This window comes from Trachypithecus francoisi, unplaced genomic scaffold (genome assembly GCF_009764315.1).
Source record: "Trachypithecus francoisi isolate TF-2019V2 unplaced genomic scaffold, Tfra_2.0 Lachesis_group13, whole genome shotgun sequence".
Lineage (NCBI taxonomy): Eukaryota > Metazoa > Chordata > Mammalia > Primates > Cercopithecidae > Trachypithecus > Trachypithecus francoisi.
The window spans coordinates 6,775,400-6,796,552 of NW_022681458.1; the positions used below are offsets into that span (position 1 = coordinate 6,775,400).

Below are 21,153 nucleotides of genomic sequence, written 5' to 3' on the forward strand. Positions count from 1 at the left end.
TTCACTTTACCAGACCCCGTCCACCTGAGGGCTAAAAGCCTTGAACTCCGTGTTATGGCCATGGCCTTAAAGGCCATCCTCTCATTTCTTCACCCTGTAAGTTTTGCCCATCCTTCAAGAAAAGCCTGTTTGCTTGCTAGTTTTCCCCAAGACCCTGAAGTGATGTGCCCCTCCAAGCCCCAGGTCACTCTGTGCATTCCCAGGGTTGCCTGGGCGACAGGCAAAGCTGGCACCATCATAGGCAATGGGGCACCCAACCCACTCCTCAAATCTGTGGTGTAAAATCTGTGGCAATAATTTGCCTTAATTTTCCCTATGCACTCTACATTCTCACTAAATATTACGGAATTGTTGAACTTAAATTAGAAGTTTCGTGAGAAAGATTTTCCTCCCCTTCTTTTAATAGAATTATCCATTTAAGAGAATCATACATTTAACAGATGCAATACATTCTCCCCATGTGATTCTAATAAATGGAACCACCCAGGCCCTTTAAACGTTCAATTATGTTGGGGGTTGAAGGGGCATGTGTTTTCTTTTTACACAGTATTTTGACTTTTAAAAAAAAATCTGAAATGAATCCGAATTCCTCCACACAAATACTGGTAAATGTATTCACAGGGTCATCATTCACAGCTCCAGCGGGAAGCTTGGGAATTATAACCTTACATCAGTGTCCAGGCTGTCATTTCCAGGCTACTTAACAGCCGGCTGCTGAGAGGACACTCAGACGACCGCTTGGTGAACACAGGGCAAAGGAGATCCCGTGGGAGAAGCTGATCAATGGGCTCTGAGCTCAGGGACCCATCTGGACTCTGGGGCGTGGCCTCAGCTTGATGAGGTATACAGTGTGCCTCTGATTGAATCTCCTTGCACTTACTCTGAACTCAGGAGGATCAGAAAGGTGTGAGTCGGTAGGACCAACACTCAGCTCCTCGCCAGCTGGCTCTGAGACCCTCTGTGAACCCCAGTGTCCTTGCCTGGGACAAATAGATTCGCTGATCTCCACTTTATTGGGCCCTTCCGAAAAGTAAATGAGACAATGGCAAGGAGTATTTAGTGGAGGCTGAATTGGAAGCACAGGACTGGGGAATTGGATGCATTTTAAATGAAATCTAGTCGGATCTCCTGAGACTGTAAGTGAGGGAGCTGGAGCACAGACAGGGGAAGAGATTTCCTTGCTGGTTCCTGGAAGAGTGAGTCTCAGGACCCAAGTCTCCAACCAATCCATCCTGAGCATCCCGTCAGCTCTGCCTCGCTGATGAAACGTCTAGCGATGATATTAAAACCCAACATGTGTTGGCTTTATCCCGTGCCAAGTCCTTTTCACTCATTATCTTCAATCCACAAACAACCCTATGAAGCTGGTGGTATTACTTCCCTTTTATGGATGAGGACACCTCGGTTCAGAGTTGGGCAACTTGCTCAAGATTATGCAGCTAATTGCTGGCGGTAGAGGATTGGAACACCATTGGTATCCACAATGATGCTGGCGTCTGTTACCCAATCAGGCCTCCCCCTGGAAGAATCCACACTGCCTGCCAATCCTCAGTAGTAATGGGAGTTTTACTTCACTCTCCAAACAGGTATCACTTGTTGTAATAGTTAGAGTTCATGCATATAGAGGAAAACAAATGTATTATGTGTTTAAACCATGCATTTAAAAATGAATGTTATTAAATGTTTCTTTTACAAAGACATTTTTGTTTTATGTTGATAGTTTTCCCAGCTTTGTGACCCATGACAGAAAAGAGAAGATGGGTGCGCGTGCGCGCGTGCGCGCACACACACACAATTTCTCCTCGTTACTCTCCCCTTTAAAAAAAACTAACTGGTTCCTTCCCCAAAATATTTATACTTTAATTAAAGTGGCCTAAGGCAAAACCAATTTTCATGAGAGATTACTCTTCACTGATCTCCAATTATAGGCAGTTGCTATAGTTACACCTGAATTAAGCAAGATACATGATATAATAACTTCACAATGTAGAACTTCTCCCGGAAATGTGTTGCATACTTCCACCATCTATTGGGTAAGTTGAAAGGCTTTTCAAGGCTCCCTCTTCCATATTAGCTTCAAGAAAGGTTTAATGGAAGGGAAAGGAAGGGAAGGGTCAAAGGGAAGATCAAGAGGTTTTTACAGTGGTGGTGTGCTTCTGTGCCGTCACTGTGTGTTTTGTGAAGACATTGAATAAGGCAGTGACTCTTTAACAAAATCTATGAATTAGGCCCCTTAGTTAGCGTCAACCTAAACTTCTGCCAGGGCTGAAGTGGTGGGGGATGGTTCCTACTAGGTAGAACCTGAAAGCTCTGTGAGAGACATGTGTATAGTATATATTTACTTAATAGTTTCAAGTGCGGACAAGACCACGAATAATGTTTATTTTCATAAAGAAAACTGTTAAAAGGATGACAACGACAAAATTGCATGTGGCAATGACTTGTATTTTTTTTTTTTTAGTTCCCAAATGGCCTTGTTTAGTATGGAGAATGTTGAAAACCACACATCAACTCTTGGCAGGTAACCACCAAAAAAGTTTTCTTGGGTATTGAAAAATGTTGACTACAAGACAGAATCAAAGACATGACTAATTTTCTTCTTTTTAACTTAGTTCATAATTGTATTATTAAATAAATAGCCAACAATAGACACATTTGGCGCCTATATGTTTTTAATTCCAATTCTATATGTGTCTTGGGAAATTCTTTGGGGGTTTTTGCTAAAATCATATAGACCATGAGTCTGGATCTTGTACTAACCCCTCCCCCATAAGTTCTTCCTTCACACACAGAAAATGCAGGCAGAGGCGGGAGAAGAAGGACCTAGCGTGGGATGAGCCCTGCTGTGGCTCAGCTTCCTGTTGGGTCATCTTCAGAAGACCCTTCAAGGCAGGCTTCACGGGACTTTCTTAGGGATTAGGAAGTCAGGCCTCATAGAGGCAAGCAATTTGCCCGGAGCCTCAGTGTCAGGATTCAACCCGAGACAATGCCCAGCCTCTCCATCGAGCCTCCGACTCCCCAGTGGATGCCTTTCCCCTTACTGAGCAGAGAGTGAAGATGACTTTGAGTTCATTCACCTCAAGGTGGCACATTCTTATTCTATTGTCACAGTGATGCAAACAACACAAGTATTTCGGGAGAAAAAAGAATAGTCTAGGAACCTGGCCACAGGGTTAGGCTGATCAACCAGGCTTTTAAATTTTAGTTTCCTTTATTTTTGCAGCATTTTTCCCATGTGTGGACCCAACTTCTTCATTGTTATGTGATACTCAGATTTTATCTTTCCTTTGCAGGATTAAAATATTAGTATCATTATTATTACTAGCTACAGATCATTTTGAGATATATTTGAACTCTTCTGTCCCTTCCTCACTAAAGTGTTATTTTAGAGAAAGCCCTGGTTACACCTGCCTCCCACCCCACGGTGAGAGTTCTGTCAATATTAATTGGTAATCGATGGTGAGGAGTCTGGACTCCCCCCTTCCACCCTGGAGCATGTGTTTTTGATCTTCATGACCTGTTGCCCAGGTGAACAATGACTAATCTTACTAACAAAGCATAAATCTCATTTTCCGATTTGCCGCATCTCTCCAACTAAACTCAATCCTTTGGGGAGAAAAGATGCACCTGTGTCCTTGAACTATCAACCCAATTACAGGATTATGCTTCCCAGAGTCCCTAAAGCCCTTGCCCGGTCAGCTGCCTCACAGGTGAACTCAACAGGATGAAACCTTCCCCGTGGTCCTTGACCTCCCTGCTACCCCAGGGTGAGCTTGGCTGGGCTGAGAAAGAATATTATCCTCATGCTTCATGGGTCCTATTTCATGGCTGGGGACCAAGCAGGACCAAGCACCAATTTAGAGACAAGTTCCTGTTGGGCAATTTTTACATTTGCAAACCAAAGAAGTGGAGCTCTAAAGCAAGCTTGGGGTGGCTTTCATTTCGTCTGCTTTTCCATTGGCAGCCAATGGCATTTCCAACAAAAGTATGTCACCTTGCCCTGCTCATCTGCCTGTCTCTCTTCTTGCCTCTTTGTCCGCTCAAGCTCCCTGATACCCAGCCTCCTCAGTCTGCCTTCTCACGCCCTGAATAATCTGTTCCTCTTCTGCCCACTTACCTCCAAGCACAGACCCAATGAAAACTCCCTTAATGTGGATTTATGCAGGAAGTAATGGATGCACCTCACAATAGCAGCTGGGGGAAACAGCAGCACTCCTTCCAGTCTCCATGGGGGACGTGCATCCTCCCCTGGACAGCCTCTCCTCTGATAGCTCCATGATGAAAGTATTGAGCAAGGAACATAGCCTTTCCTGTGTGCCAGGTGAAGTTTCAGGGGCTTCAGCTCTGCTGTGTAACAGACTCCTGACAGCTCCTGCTATACTCGAGAGTGTACGAGGTTTATGTAGGATAGTCCTGGGCAACCCAAACACGTGCTCACTCTACCTCTAGTCATGATTCCTGCTGAAGTCTTGAGAAAACTGAGCAGAGAGAAGATACATGCATTTTCCAAGGTCACCCACTTAGTGAGGGGAGGAGGTAGCCTTGAACCTGGGTGGTTTGGCATCAGCATGGGCGTTCTATGCTGTAGCACAGGGGTCCTCAAGCCCCAGGCCCCAGACCAGTACCACACAGCAGGAGATGAGCTGTGGACAAGTGAGTAAAGCTTCATCTGTATTTACAGCCACCCACCCCCATTGCTCGAATGACTGCTTGAGCTCTGCCTCCTATCAGATCAATGGCAGATGGCATTAGATTCTCATAAAAGTGCCAACACTGTGGTCAACTGTGCATGCAAGGGATCTAGGTTGCATGCTCTTTATAAGAATCTAATGCCTGATGATCTGTCACTGTCTCCCACCACCCCTAGATGGGACTGTCTAGTTGCAGGGAAACAAGCTCAGGGCTCCCACTGATTCTACATTATGGTGAATTGTATAATTATTTCATTATAAATTGCAATGTAATAATTACAGAAATAAAATGCACAACAAATATAATGGGCTTGAATCACCTCCAAACCACAAAACTATCCCCCCTCCTACCTCCCTGGTCTGTGGAAAAAATTGTCTTCCATGAAATCAGTCACTGGTATCAAAAAGGCTGGGGACCACTGCTATTAGCACCTTCTACTGCCTACTCCTCTTTCCTGTTTCAATGCCAGAAAAACAGGATCAGAAGCCTGGTACTTCTGAAAGGGCTGTGTTAAAATCAGGGCTGGGCAAGTGAGCAGGAATTAGAGGGACCCCCTGGAGCTCCTTGGAGCCAGCTCAACACAGACCAGAGAAGTGGCCATGTGTCTTGAGGGTCATCCTTGCCTCCTTGCCCCAACCTCCCAGGACCAGCTCCTGACAACCAGACTCTTCTGCTCAAGAGCACCCACCTCCAAAGGCAAAGGCACTCACCACACAACTGAATGCTCCCTGCAAGGAGGGTCTGCCATTTAACAGTGGCCAGGGAAGGAGTGGCCCATTGCAAGGATGCAATGCATGTTGAAATGTCATGGACTTTGGGAAAGCAATTGTATCTAAGGCCTTGTCTCAAGTCATGAGGTCACTTACAGCCTCAGAGATGAGACAGGAAGGGAAAGGGCTTTGGCAGGTGGCCTCAGGCTTGTGTTACAAGCAGCAGATGGCCCCAGAGGTGGCATAGTGGGGCCTACCCACGCCAAGAGGCGTGATAAAAGGAGGGTTGGTGCTGAATTTGGGTCAGATCATTGTGTAAGGGGCAGCTATCACCTGAACCAAGGCAGGGAACTCCTCAACATGAGAATTTTGGATACTAACCAGCAGGGGAACTGCAAGGCACAAGAGAGCCAATGTCACCACACAGACCTCCTAAAGCAGCTGTTTAGGGTGGACACACAGTCACCCCTGCCCACGTTTCATGCGTTACAGCAAGTCATGTGGCCAAGCCCAGTTCAGTAGGGAGGGAGGCACACCTTGCCCAAAGGAAGCCATATGGTGTGGGAGGGACAGAAGAGTTGTGAACCAACACTACAATCGACGCCCCTCTCTAACCTTTGAGGGACATCTGCCTGCTACCCTTAAGCTCAATTTCTGGGTCCAGCCCAGTCTAAAACCTCTGGGAGGAGCAAATTAAGAAGGGACGGTTCTTACCAATGGAGTTGTCTGTCCCATGTGTGCTGGGCAAGGCACGGAAGAGGCTTGGGGACAGAGGTTCTTCAAACTTCCAAGTCAGGTGAGGTGGACGTTGAGATAGGCACTGGTTTTGCAAGGCTGGTAAAGTGGGATCAGGGACATGTACAAAGTCCCCTCCATGACATCAGCCAGGGGGTTCAGCTTCTCCTGCTATAAGCCACAGAGACAATGAACTTCAGAGCACCTGCATGTAAGGAAATTAAATGATTTGTGAGATTGTTTTTAGAATGAAGAAGAGCTATGAGTACTACAGGTTAAATGAAAGCAAAATAATGAGGAAAGCAGGAATTGTTAATAAGCAGCCAATAATATTTAATTATTCCGAACAATGTGGAAGGTAGGTACTACTATTCCTATTGTTCAGAAAAGGGAGGCAGGACTTGGAGAAAACTTATGACTTGCTCAAAAAAAGCTTATGCTTTGTCCCATTAGGGCAAAGACTCACTTTTGTGGATAAAAAGTATTGCCATGGGTAAATAGTTCCTCTGTTCTGCAGATACGATGGCATCGTACCTGCTAGATGACAATGGAAGCACATGTGGGAAACAGAATCACCAGGAATGCACTCCTAGAAAGAATCTAAAGGACGTGTTCGAAACCAAAATGGGGGTTGGGGCAGAGCCTAGAATGAGTCTTGAGCTCTCAACCCTTAGTCTGGGAATTGGTCTTCACTGGTGCCTTCACTGTAGTTGGTTTCAGCTGTTAGTTCTCAACTAGGGGCATAGCTCATGCTTCTGAAAAATGGAAAGTCCCAGCTAGTGCTCTCCTCCGTAGCAAAGCTGTTTTGATAGCTGCGATATCTTCAAATGACCTCGCTGGGTTGGGGGTTACAGGAGATAATTCCTTTCTACTTGCACGGACACTGTCAGTCCTTAATCCAGATATTTTCAGATGTATAGTCACTTTTCTCTGCAGACAGCCTTCTGTGATCACCAGGGGAAAATACAAATCCATTACTCTAATTTGCATAATCTGCCCTTTGATCTACTGAATTGTTTTCCCCTTAGAAAAATGCTACTCTGCCTGATTTTTTATTCTTAACCTTTTCCACAGTGAAAATGTTTTCCAGGCTTCAGAAATTTCTTAAGTGGATATGACATAAATTTAAAAAGAGCTCCTTTAACATCACCAGCTTAAGTGCCAGACTGGCCATGTGGCTGGGCTTCTCCTGGGGCTTCCTGGCAGCTGTAACAGAAAAGGCTTGATAGACCACTTAGTAAATGAAGCTGGTAAATCAAATATTCATTCTAAGAACTGTCCCGAAGTACTTAGTACCAATTTTACTAGTATTCTGCAATGTACTCAGCACACAGAGAGATGGGACAACTGATTAGCTGGAACTGGGGGGCAGGGACCATCCCTCCATTTAATTTCTTTTCTAGTCCTAGACCAGCACAACACAGAACCCACAATACTCAAATAGGCAGGTGATAATACATTTTAAAAGTGGACCTTTCAAACCAACTTTACAAAAGTCACTTTTGAAGCCCTTAGCGACATTTGAAGTGGGTATTGGATTATTTCAAAGAATTGTTAATTGTGTTAGGTGTTAATAGCATCATAATTATATAAGAAAATCCCCATTTTTTAAAACAGCAAAGCATACTGAAGAAGGTCAGGATGAAATGATCTGGTATCTAGAATTTGCTTTACAATATTTCAGAAATAAGGAAGGACAGGAGGAAGGAAAGAGGGAAGGGAGGAACGGAGAAAGAGGGAGGGAAGGAAGGAAGACAAGAAAACAAATAAACGAATTACGGCAATTTCCTGATAATATTTGGAATCTGGGTGATGGGTGCATGGGGCCATTGTAGACATGCTTTTGTGGTGTTTGGTAATTTTCATAATAAAACAAGCAGGCCTTCAATACGCCTAAGCTACAACAATAAAGCAAAACATCTATGTTTCAAGAATGAGGCAAGCAGAGAACAACAAGGAGCAAGGACCTAGAAGTATGTGAAACATAAAAAGATCATTGTTACAACAACTAAGAAGAAAATCTTCACCTGAAAGGGATGTACTTTATGGAACAAAGGAAAATCTTATAAAGGGATGGTTTTCTATTCTTAAAGAGACAAAAAAAAGTATGTCATTTGTTAAACAGAAATATGATGGTAGAAGGGGAGAATAAAACATTTAATAAACCAAATAGCATCATTGTTGGAAGAAATTAAAATCAAAAAATGGCCCTTCAGCAAGTTAAGCAAATGATATAAAAAATAAAAATAGAGAAAACACTCAAAAAGTTGAAATTTCTTAAGAAATAAGAAGAATGTGAATGAAGATGACATTTTTGCTTATCAGAATTGATACTAGCCAGTGTTGGTCACCAAAGTACAAGAAATAAACGCTTTAGTTTGGGGCCTATAAATTGGCATAGTATTTTTGAGGATCCATTTAGCATTATCTGCTAACATTTTAAAGATACACACTCTTTGGCCTTGTAATTCTACCTCTAGGAAAATATCCTATAGAAATGCTTGCACACATGCAGAATGATACATTCACAGAAATATACAACGCGGCTCTGCAAGTGTGAAAAACTAGTAATCACTTAAATGTCCATCCGTTGGGAGGAGGTTGAATATTCTATAATACATGCATTTGACAATGACTACTACATGTCAAGGAAAATCATCACAAATATGTCAGTACTGACAGGAGAAGAAAGAATTTCACTTTTATAATTTTCTATTTTTTGACTTTTAATAAAAAGCATGAATAAATATGTTATTTGTGTAATTTTATTAAAGGTAACACAAAAACATTTTAAAAATCAACAGACATGGAAAATAGAGTCTGGAAATACCATCCTTTGTAATGGGATGGGAATTGGTAATCAAAGGTATAATGCAATTGACTGTGACTAAATATGAAAACAGCTCACCATATTCAAGGCAAAACAAACAGAAAATTTCTCAAGACATTCTGGTGGAATGTTCGAGCTTTAAGATGAAAAAGAAAACCCATTATTAGACAAAAATCAGGTTACTTTAATTCAATAAGGATTTGAAGCCATTTCCTTTATACAGTGTTCACTGCTCTAAACACTGCAGATGAACAAGATGAAGACTGTTGATAGGAAAACTATGGTAAACAAGGAAACAAATAAACAAAAAAGTCATATGTTGTAATGCAAAAAACTAAAATATGGCAGTGAAACAGAAAAGAATGGCCTTTACTGTAATAATGACTAAGCATGTCTTTAAGTCTATAAATGTTGAAGGTAAGTATTTGAGAGTGAGAAAGTTGTCGTTGAAAAGAATTATGGATAAACAACTAAAATCAATAAAAAGATATCCTTAGAGATATAAATACACATATTGATGACTCACAGAAAAAGCTGTGAAATATCCCAGGTAAAAACGTTTTGGAAAAAAATTATGTTGATAATAGAAAGAATATAATTTTTTAAAAAGCTTCTCAAGTTAGACGAGTAAATAATGAGAAATTGGCCAGCAAAAGACAGATAACCCAATGGGAAAATGATCAAAAGACTTGAACAGGCACTTCACAAAAGAGGAAATCCAAATGTCTAATAAACATGCAAAAGGTACTTGACTTCCCTAGTCATTAAAGTGAAAATTAAAGCCACAATGTGGTATAACTGTACCCCTCTGCTCTCCTCTCCAATTTCTCTTCTTCCAGTCTGAGGGGGTAAAAGAAGGTAGGCTAGGGAGGTAGAATCATACTTCCTTAGACCCAGATGTACTCTCTCTTTTTAGCTTTTGCTTTTGTTCCTAACTAGTCTTAGAGTGAAGTCATCTCTTACATGGCATTTTCTGGATTTTTAATAGACAGGCTATTTTATTTTATTATTTTATTTTGAGATGGAGTCTTGCTCTGTCACCCAGGCTGGAGTGCAGTGGCCCCATCTTGGCTCACTACAAGCTCCACCTCCCAGGTTCACGCCATTCTCCTGCCTCAGCCTCCTGACTAGCTGGGACTACAGGTGCCCGCCACCACACCCAGCTAATTATTTGTATTTTTAGTAGAGACGGATTTTCACCAGATTAGCCAGGAAGGTCTTGATCTCCTGACCTCGTGATCCGCCCATCTCAGCCTCCCAAAGTGCTGGGATTACAGGCGTGAGCCACTGCACCCAACCTAGACATAGCCTTTTAACAATACTTCTCAATTTTTGTTTCCTTACTGGTAAACTGGTTTGCTCTCTTTGTACCCAGCCCAGTATTCTAGCCAGTTGTGTGGTGTGCTGGTGAGGGATTAATAACTAGATGTCTAAAATGTATGCCTGTAGACATAAGTTCATTGTAAATTTACCGCTATAAAAATATGCAGCAAATATTTACAAATAATGCCAAATCCTATAATACTTATTATTATAAATTTCTTATACCAATTTACTCTCACAGAATAGTTTATTGATTTTTTTTTCTGCCAAACTTTTATGTAATATCTGTAGTCAACCTATGGTTCCGATTCGTGAATGAGAGTAGTTCTGACATAAATGTTGGTTGATATTTTCATTCATATTCACAAGTAAAAAAGAAATGAAACAACAATGACGCTTCACTAGCTTGTTCATGATGTGAGTGACTTCTTTGCTGAATTGCTGAGTTTTCTGATAGTGAAAGAATATATCTTCAAGTTTTTGGGCTATTCACAATATGATAGTTACAGACATAACATGCTTTCATGTTTAATCTGCATTGAGTATTAACATTTCCTCTATCATATCTTTAAGACTAAACAATCAACAAAACCATAAGTCAAGTCCTGGTTCATAGCATTTGCCAATGTCCACCGTGTAAGTACTCCCTCCATGGCCAATTCCAAGCTACCGATGTGACCTGACAGATCACAGCCCTGGAAAGAGGTTCCCAGTGATCACTGTCAAGCAGTGTTTGTTTCCACCATCAAGAGACAATGAATGTAGACAACAAGAGCACTAATAATAGTAAAAAGTAGCAAGATAATTAGGAGGTGATAAGTAGCAAGATAATTAGGAAGTGATAAGGTTTAAGTATTTATTGCTGTTGCTTTTAATGAAATGAATCTAATTGTGAATTTTTATGATTTGCTTTTTAATAATGCCTTAACAACCAGTTTGCAAAAGCCCTGAAAATCTAACAATTGGCTCTTGGATCTTTCATCGTGCTCTTGATCGCCCCACATGGTGGCAGGAGAAGGAGAAAATAATTAGTCAGATATGTGTCACAATTGAGGCTGGAGTTCAAGAGGTATGGAGGACGTACATTAAGAGAAAGATTGAGGGTAAAGCAAAAACACAGGGGCTTCTGTGTCACTCCCCACTGAGGACTGGGGGAGGAGAATGCATGGTCCTGCAGAAGATCCAAGACCAATACTCCTAGGATGCCCCTGGCTCCTTCTGGGTGTGGAAGGCAGTGAGAAATTCCTGCCCATGCCTGTGGGGGCACTCAGGGGGCATGGAAGTTTGACCAGGAGGTTTCCAGGAGTGGCCAGGGTAGGGAAAAGGACCCCATAGGCAGATACAGGCCAAACACCTAAGCTAAAGCCAATGGGCAGCATTGTCAGACTCAGGAAAAATGCACGAGGGAGGCTGAGATAGCACCGGTTGGTTGGCAGAGGGAGCTACTGGGCCATGACCCAGCTGAGAACAGCCAGAGATGTGGGCAGCAGTGGCAGAGACAGAGCCAGACCAGGGCCACCAGACCATGCACGCCAGGGGCAACTCTAGGCCTGAGGCTGCCCTTTCTCATGGAGCTGCAGTATCATTTTCATCCTTTACTCTCAGAAACCACCCAGACGGGAGCAGGGAGGGAGGGGACATCAAAGACCAAGTGATGGGAAAGAGCCCAAGGTACCCCCGAGACTGCCCAGAGGATGGGTCGAGGCATTTACTAGGTGATACAAAAATGTAATTTCTTCCCTGCTACTCAACTCCTACTGAGAGCAAAATCTGCAAAGGAAATCTGGTCTCCTTATTTTTCTTTTACTCTAGTAAATGTCAGTTTGTGATGCCACAATAGAATCTTCACTGGGGACTTGGAAATCCTATATAAAAACCAAGTATTTATTCCCAGTTGCATCTGGATTTAAAGAGCACCTCATTCTAGAAGGATTTCTGGTGAGGGTTTGAGGCAGTGTTTGTGGTGGGAGCCATGAAGGCCGGGCTGGATGTGTGGCAGGGTGAGCTGTGCCAGGCACTGACAGCCCAGGGTTCCCCTTCCCTGGGGGGCTCTTAGTGCTGGGGATGCAGGTCCCCCCTACAGGGAATTGCACGTGTGAGGCAGGGAAGAATGGATGGTCAGCTGGGGCTGACTTGAGAGAGTCAAAGCTCGGTTGGACAGAATACAAACAAACAACCATGGGTGCACGTCTGCAGGCTGACCAAGGATGGCCGCAACACCCACTGAGGTTTGAGGTTTCTCTGCTCCTCCCCACTGTATTTCTCAGCAGTGCCATTAACGAACTCATTGACTGAGTACCCTGGGGACTTCCTTCTCTCTCCTTTCATCTCCACAGTGGCCCTGGGGCCCACAAATCCAGGGCAGAATAGCTTCAATTTTCCACTTTCTTAGAGTTGCCAGGGGCTTCAAACTCCCTAACTTGCTTGCTCCACTCTTGCTTCCATCCTGAGAAAACTCACATTTCCCCAGGGCCGCATGTGCAGGCGGTGGGAAGTGCCAGTTTTCCATCCAGAAATTATTGACTTACTTTGAGAATTCTTCAAAGGAAACTGTCTCACACTTGATAATTTAGTGAGTTTGCTTATTTACTCCAGGGCTTTATAGGAGGTGCAAACCCTTCTCATCAAAATCACATGTGGACTTAGAGTATTGCTGTATTCAGATTTTCAGTCAGTTTTGTTTTTTTTAATACTAGGCATGGTTTTGTAGACAGCTTTATAGGTGGCACCAGCCGCATCACCCACGTTTTTCACTCTGTCCTTGATCAGGCTGGGGTGTTGTACCTCTTGTCTTGCGAGAAATGCTGGGCACCCAAGACTCAGGCAGAGCATGGTGGAGCTTCCCGGGAGAGAAACAAGAGACTCGGAAATTCCCAGGCCAAGGTATCACATCTGCTCGGCATTCCCCTTCAGCTGGAATTCTCGGGAATGGCTGTGGGCTTTGTTAGAATAGCCATGGCTAAGGGTGCTTTGCAGATCTCGTGAGCTGAGATTGATTTTCTGAAACTGTGCCAGGGCAGAGGCTCCAGCGTGTGTTTCCTGGGGTCTCTGGCGACACCCTGGTGAGTGCTCTCCTCCTCCAGCCGTGCCCAACCAGGGGTGGTGTGTTCGTCCACTTCTTACACAATGCTGTGTGTTGCTGTCTTGGTTGCCACCTTCCCAGCCAATGTTCCAGCCAGGTGGACCCTTATGGAAAAGGCACCAGTGGTCTCAGACTGGCATTGCTCCCTGTCCCACCTCAATGTTGCAAATGTTCCCTGCCCAAATGCCTGCTGTGCAGTAGGAAAACCTATGTGACACCCCGCTCATGTGAACAAGAAAGAAATGATTTCCTCCTTTTGTCCCTTTCTTGGAAGTAGAACCAGAATTGGTCCCATTTTGATTTTGCTGTACAAGTGACTTAGGGTCCCATGGGTAAGTTGGACCTCTCGACGAAGATCTCACTGTGAGGAAAAGTGTTTTTTCTTCTTACTGTTGTTCCAGATTGATTCACAGGCTTTCATGATAGAATTAGAGTCATTTCAGTGGAAGCGTCTTTGAAGACACCTGGGTTGATGGTGGATTGATAGGAATTGTGGGTATCTCTGAGTAAAAGTGTATTTCCTTACTGGGGTCCCGCTTAAGAAGTTATACATGTTCAGGGACTATGGGCATTAACTAATGAGGGAGGAGCAATGCCTGTGCGATCCAGCCAGCTGCAAACCAATCTGCAGGGTATTGAGTTACAGTTAGGACTAGAATGCCAAACCATAGCGGATGTGTAGAGAGACCTATGATGGGTCATTCCCAGGGAGTGAGGAGCTAGCTCAAATACAGGACGACAGGGAAGGAGTAGAGCACGGAGCAGGAAAAGGCTTTTCAAGATACATACCTGGCATAGAACTCATCTGCAGCAAATATAAAGAACTCTCACACACCAATAAGAAAAAGGGAAAACCCAGCAGAGAGTGGGTAGAAGATGTGACTGAGTGTTTCACAAAGGGGATATTCAAATGGCCCATGTACGAGAAGATGCTCACCTTGATGCGTTGTCAAGGAAACGCCACAGAAAACCACAGGAGATGCTGCAACACATCCACCAGAATGGCTCAAACAAGGACGACAGGCAAGACCCAGCATTGAGGAGGATTTGGAGCTGTTAAACCTCTCACACACTGCCACTGGGGGTGTAAATGGCACCACCAGTTTGGAAACTGAATGTCCACACACGCCTTTGTATCTTATTCCCCAGCAATTCCACTCTCAGGTAGGTATCCAGCAGAAATGCATATGAATGTTCACCCAAAGACATATGCACAGAAATGTTCATAGCGGCCATAGTCATATCAGTAACAAAGTGAAACCAGTCCAAGAGTCCATCAAGAAAAGATAAATACAGTAAAATCTCATACAGTCATAGAAATGGACAAATCAGAACAATTCACCACAACAACACAAATGAAGCTTGCAGATACAACTTTAGACATCAGAAGCCAGACACCAAAGATATACTATATGATTCTACTTATGTTAAGTTCAAAAATAGGCAAAACTGGTCTATGGTGTTCAGAGTCTGAATAATGGGAGAAGGGGGCTAGTTAACATGAGAGGGGTAATTCTGGGTTGCTGGCAAGGTTCTGTTTCTTCTTTTAATTGACATAAAATATTTTAAAATATTTATGATGTACATGTATTTGTTCTATGCATAGAATGTGTAATGATCAAGTCAGAGTATCTGGGGCATCCATCACCCTGAGTATTAATCATTTCTATGTGTCAATAACATTTCAAGTTCTCTTTTCCTTTTTTTTTTCTTTTAAGACAGAGTCTTGCACTGTCACCTGGGCTGGAGTGCAGTGGAACGATCTCAGCTCCTCTGCCTCCCAGGTCCAAGCGATTCTCTTGTCTCAGCCTCCCGAGTAGCTGGGATTACAGATCCCCACCACCACACGTGGCTAATTTTTTGTATTTTTAGTAGAGACAGGGTTTCACTATGCTGGCCAGGCTGGTCTCGAACTCCTGACCTTGTGACCTGCCCACCTCGGCCTCCCATAGTGCTGGGATTACAGGCGTGAGCCACCACACCCGGCCTCAAGTTCTCTCTTCTAACTACTTTGAAATACATTATATGGTTGCTATTGTCACTCTATTCTGCTATCAAATATTGGGACTTATTTTTTTCTCTCTAACTGTATGTTTGTACCCACAAATCAACCTCTCTTTATCCCCTCTCCCTCGCACCCTCTTCCCAGCCTCTCATATCTGGCATCCTATTCTCCACACCCTGCTCCTTTTTTCCTATAATGAGCCAGATAATATAGCATTCTACTCTCGATCGCCATGAAATCACAGTTTTTTTGTTTTGTTTTGCTTTTTTTTTTTTTTTAGCTTCTGTATATGAGCGAGAACATGAAGCATCTGTCTTTCTGTGTGTGGTTTATTTCACTTAACAATAACTTCCAGTTTCATCCATGTTGCTGCAAAAGACATGATTTCATTCTTTTTTTATGGCTGAAAAGTATTCCGTTGTGTGTATATACTGCATTTTCTTTATCCCTTTGTCCGTCAATGGACACTTAGGTTGAGTCCATGTCTTTGCTACTGTGAATAGTGCTGCAATAAACATTTGATGCAGCTATGTCCTTGATATACAGATTTCTTTTGCTTTGGATAAATACCCAGCTGCTTCTTCATCTAAGTGACATTCTGTTGATGATCTGTGGGTTGGTTGCATGAGTGTGTTTACTTTATGAGATCCATTTATCTGTTTGCTTATTATATGTGCATCTTTCTGCATGTGTGTTATACTTTAATGAAACTGTATTTAATGAAATTTTATTTATAAATGGGAAAAAGAAATAATGAAGAGGGGCTTGTTAGTTCTTAGGGGGTTAATCATTCATAAGTCCTAAATCTCCTATGAATTAAGACCTCCTAAGAAATAAGACACAGGAGCTGTAGAGATTGAGTTTTAAAGCCAACAAGAGATTTTGTTCATCTGTTGTTTGTTGTCTGAGAGGCAAATTTACATTGGAGAGTTCAGTTTGGATTTATGGCTCCAACTGGACTTCTTGTCGGCCTCTATCCCAAGCCAGTCCTTGGGCTGACTCACATGGAGGAGGATTGAGGTCTGCAGAGTAAGAAGAGTCAGACTGTTGGCTGGATCACCACTGGGTGCTCTGCCTGACAGAGGGAGAAGGCCATCCTGACCCACACCTGACCCTAGTGTGCTTGCTGCAGAGTGGGGAGCTGAGGTCAGCCACAGTGGCCTGTTTCCCTCTCGAGTCTCACCAGTCAGAAAAGTCTTTGGGACAAGTGAGTGAATTGGGATGAGGAGTGAATTGGGATGAGGAGTGAATTGGCCAGGAGAGGTTCTTCCAGGTAAAGGCAGAAACACTTCCAAAGGCTGTCCTAGAGACTCATGCATCTGAAGGAAGGTGGACAGAGGGCAGGTCAAAGAAAGCTCTTCTTGATTGCACTCCTGCCAAACGTTAGTGCCATATGTCCAAAAGCAGAGCCTCCAGCCCTACACTGGTTTGGAAAAAATCTCTTAGGGGTATAGTGGTAGCTTAGCTTCAGGGTCCCAGACCTTCACCCTCTTTCTGTAATAGATCATACAGCCAAAACTTGTTCCGTGTGATTCCTTGGTGCCTCCCGGTGGAATACGTGGAGGACAATCTATCTTGGGTTGATTTAGAGGTTTGTCACATGACTTGCTTTCTTGGCCCCTAGAAAGTCAGCAGACAAGAAGCTAACAGTCCTCACTCGCACCCATGTGGTTTAGCTTGGCTTCTTGCCCTTCTGCCATCAAAGTGACATGCCCTGCTAGCTGCTGTCCTGAGAGGAATGAGGGGATTCAGTGAGTGGACCTAAGCCATGCCCACAGACTGGAGCCAAGCCCAGTCAATCCCAGCTGAGCCCAGCAGGGCCACGACCTGCACACGACTCTGTGAATGAAAAAGAAAGCCTGAGGTTCTGGTTCTGTTTGTTATGCAGCATTTTTGCAGCAATAGCTGTCTGATGCAAAGACAAAAAGCCAAACACAGATGTTTCCTGTATCAAAGAGTGACGTCTGAAATATACCCATTATCTTGCAACACTTAGGAAGTTATAATGACACCCTGCTCACCAGGGCTTAGATTTGGGTTCCTTTTTGCACATTTTGAATATAGAAAGGCTTGTAATTTTCACTTCTCTTTGAGCCTCATGCCCTGGCACCTGGGTGCTGTGTTGAAGGTGGGCTGGTTAGCAATGGCACCTGGGGCCATGCTGCAGCTACCACCACCACTTGCCCCTGCCAGTGAAATCTAACAGCTAGAGGTTATTTTGTCTCTCCTTCTCAGAATCTATTTTGGCCCGAGACTCCCGCTCAGCAGATTCCTGAACAGCAGCTGCTGTTGATGATTGTGAGATGCCCAGTGGCCTGGTGGGACCAAGGTTTCTGCCGTCTGCTCTTCTCCAAACTTGCCTGTGCTCAGTGTGAACTCTGCAGACCTGGAGGTCCAGTGCAGGGGTGGGCTGGGCCTGGAGTTTTCTCTTCTGGTTCCAGCATCATCCTGAAACTTCTCTAGCTGCTGCCCCAGGTCTCGTGGTGCCCATGTCACCCGTGTCCCACATGTAAATCTCAGGTAAGGATAATTTTGGTCTTTAGATTTTCCTGAATGTCATTCAACTTTATTCCTCCATTTCCCTCTCCAAAATGGCTCTTCACATGCTCCATTTGTTCCTTAATACAATCTATGTCCCATGGGGAAAGCTGTGCTCCCATTTTTGATTCCCAAAATCCAGAATCATAACGACACATTTCTGGATTTCAGAGCAAATGGGGGAAGCCACATAATGACTGAATAAGTCCCCCTTCACTTTAGATGAAGGTCAGACAAGATGAAGAGGAAAATACTAAAATATCTCCTAGTATAGATACTGCCCTGGCTATGGAACCAGGGAGAACTCCCAGAAGCATCTGCTTGCCCACCTGCTCTGCCTAGCTGGGCTACAGAGACTCTCTTTCTGGTTTTCTAGTCCCTGCTGTGGCCCAGGTGGAGCTGGGGAAGTCAGGCCAAGGTGAGACCTGGGTAAGAGCCTCACTGGAGTCCTCACCTGTCACTAAGGAGCCCCAGCACCATCCCTCTGACACCATCAAGGTCAAGGGACTGAGCTTCCTAAAGCAGTAATGCTGAAAGCCACTGCCCTGGCCCAGCCCCAGGCTTCTCTCTCCACCTGTGAATTCTGACCAGCACATGTTAATCCTTTCCAGCCACCTCTCCAATTTAGTTCACTGTCAAATCCCAAACCAGTTGGCGGGCAGACAGAGGATTCAGACATACGGACATAGTAAGTCAGTCTTTCTCCTGCTAAAGCTGGCTGGGAGACCTGAACTCTACCTGGGGCCACGGACTGGCTTCCAAACCCCTTGGCCTTTGTCAGAAGTGCAGGACAATGACGCCAGCGAGGGTTGGGAGTGGCTGAGCAAACTCGCTTACCCAGGGCTTCCAGAAGGCAGGTGGGGCCCGAGCCCACCATCCTTAGCACAGGGCAGCAGGGACACAGAAGAAGACCCTCTCCCTTCTTTACAGGCACGACACGAGGATGGAAAGGAGAGCACCCCAGGGGCTGAGTGGCCCACGCAGGCTCCTTCCTCCTCTCGGTCTCACCCTGCAGAGAGGCACACGACAGTGGGGTGGAGAGAAAGGGGCAGGCCTCTCCCCTCTGTGGGAAATTGAGGACTAGGAATTGACCTACGGGGTCAGTTGGTTTACACACATTTCATATCGTATTTCCACACGGCACACACAGGGTTTGAATAGGGCTTTTCCCCCTACATTTCTATCCTTCCTGGAACTTCTCAGAATGTGGCTTTCTTTGAAAATAGCATCATGGCTTGATGTATTTGGCTCAGATTAGGTCATTCTGGAGTAGGATGGGCCCTGATCCAATGGGACTGGTGTCCTTATAAGAGAAGGAGAGACGCCTAGAGGAGCACAGGGCGGACACCATGCCAGGCGGAGGTGGAGGTGGGAGTGCCGCATCTCCTAGTCAAGGAGCTCCGGGGACTCCCTGCAGCTCCAGAAGCCTGGAGAATGGAACACGTTCTTCCCTGGAACCCCCAAAGGGAGCGTGGCACTGCCAGCCTCTTGATTGCAGGCTCCTGGGTGCTCCATCTGTGGGACAATCAGTTTGTTGTTTGAAACCATCCGGTTTCTGGTGTTTTGTTACAGCAGCCCGGGGGAATGAAGACACCTCAACAGCTCAGTTGTTTAGGCCCAGCTCACGGGAGTCGAGTGCACGCCCACTCAGGAAAACACTGAGAAAGAACAAGGAGATAGAGGAGGAGGCAGAGGCAGAGGAAAGAGGTGACTTGCCCAGCCAGTTACTCCTGAGTGCCCTGCTGGTCTCTAAAAGCAGAACATGCTGCTCTGGGAGACAGAATGGAGAGGCTGCAGACACTTGTGCATGTAGAGATGTGAACGGTGTGACAGGAGAGTCGCGGCTGTTCTCGGCTGGACACTGCTGACACTTGCTGGCTCGATGAGGTTTGCACGTCACCTCTCCCCTGTGAGCCCCAGACTCCTTGTCTACAGGATGAAGGCGGTAAGAGCCCATAGTGTAAGCTGATTGTGGGAATTAAATGAGATGCTCGGGTAACATGCTTCGCAGTGTTCTGCTCACACAAGCATTCAGGTCATGGAAGATGATTGTGGAGCTACCACTGGGTATGAAGTGAGATGCTGGGGAAACAGCAGATACGGCACACAACTTATACCAGAGAAACTTATATATAAGGACATATTATTCGATAAAAGTGGCATTTTGAAGCAATAAACAAGGGAGGAATTGTTCAACCAACCGTTGGGGAAAAATTAGCTGATGATTTGGAATTTTAAAACGATGTATGCCAAACTTTAAACCCGATGTTAAAATACATTCTAGAACTATTCAAAAATTAAATATAAAAATCCAAACCAAATCAACTTACTTGTTGATATTGCAATGTAGAAAAGGAAGAAAAATAAAGTTCGACTGCATTAAATCTGCATAAAAACAGAAGAAAAAACTATAAATTGAGGAAAATATCTTAGAAATGATTTACACACAAACAACTAGTAAACACATGAAAGTGTCATATAAATCAGTTAAATAAACTAAAATACCTGTAGGTGTGTCGGCACCACACTATCCATGAAGACTTTTGTGGTGACCATGGAAATGGGCCTCTCAGCTCTTCAGCCATGGGGACAATCATTGACCAAGGGCCCTCAGTCAGCACATTATTTGGTCACCAAATCTGTCACCAAGTCTCACTGGTTTGCAGTGAGGCCACACTTGTTGCAGACTGTTCCCAGGCGGAGACGGAGGGCAGCAGGGATGCTAAGTGTCTCCTAAAACAAAATTAAGTCTTTAAGAATTAAAGTTCGTTTTGCTCAGCAGTCTTCCTAAGGGCCGTGGTCGAGGCCCACTTCCCTGGGCGGGCCTCTCAGAGTGGTTCTGTCAGCCGCTGCCGCTGCCAAGGCAGCATTTTGGCTCACAGTTGATGTACAGAGGGTGAAAGTTCAGTCTGTGCAAAATCACATCAAGGTTTGGGTGCAAGAGGACACCTGGTCATAGATTCCAGAGGCACAATGACAAAGCCTTCAGACGTTACTTGACGTGCAGGAAAAGGCATCATTCAGCTTTTGAGGAAGAGGGTGATCCGGGCGAGAGACCTGGGGGGCTGTGTGCCCTGTCCTGTTTTGTCTTCAAAGCATCTTTCCAGGGAGCTGCACATTGTCCCAGAGTCAGGGGCTTTGTGAAGTGACGCTGGCAAGCAGAAATGAGCAAAGGTGGCTTCTTAACGTTTACTGCTTTGTCTCACTGGAGGCAGATCATGCCCGGGGGACGTGGGAC

General features: G+C 44.5%; 1 long non-coding RNA gene across 1 annotated transcript in view; it reads right to left on the reverse strand.

Annotated features, from left to right (window-relative positions):
• Positions 1-20,488, reverse strand: part of LOC117094350 — a 35,527-nt gene extending 15,039 nt beyond the window's left edge. The window contains exons 1-2 of the long non-coding RNA XR_004441520.1: positions 20,421-20,488; positions 6,117-6,342 (exon numbers count right to left, since the gene is read on the reverse strand). This is a non-coding gene — a long non-coding RNA (uncharacterized LOC117094350). The remainder of the gene's footprint in view (positions 1-6,116; positions 6,343-20,420) is intronic.
• Positions 20,489-21,153: the final 665 nt, after the last annotated feature.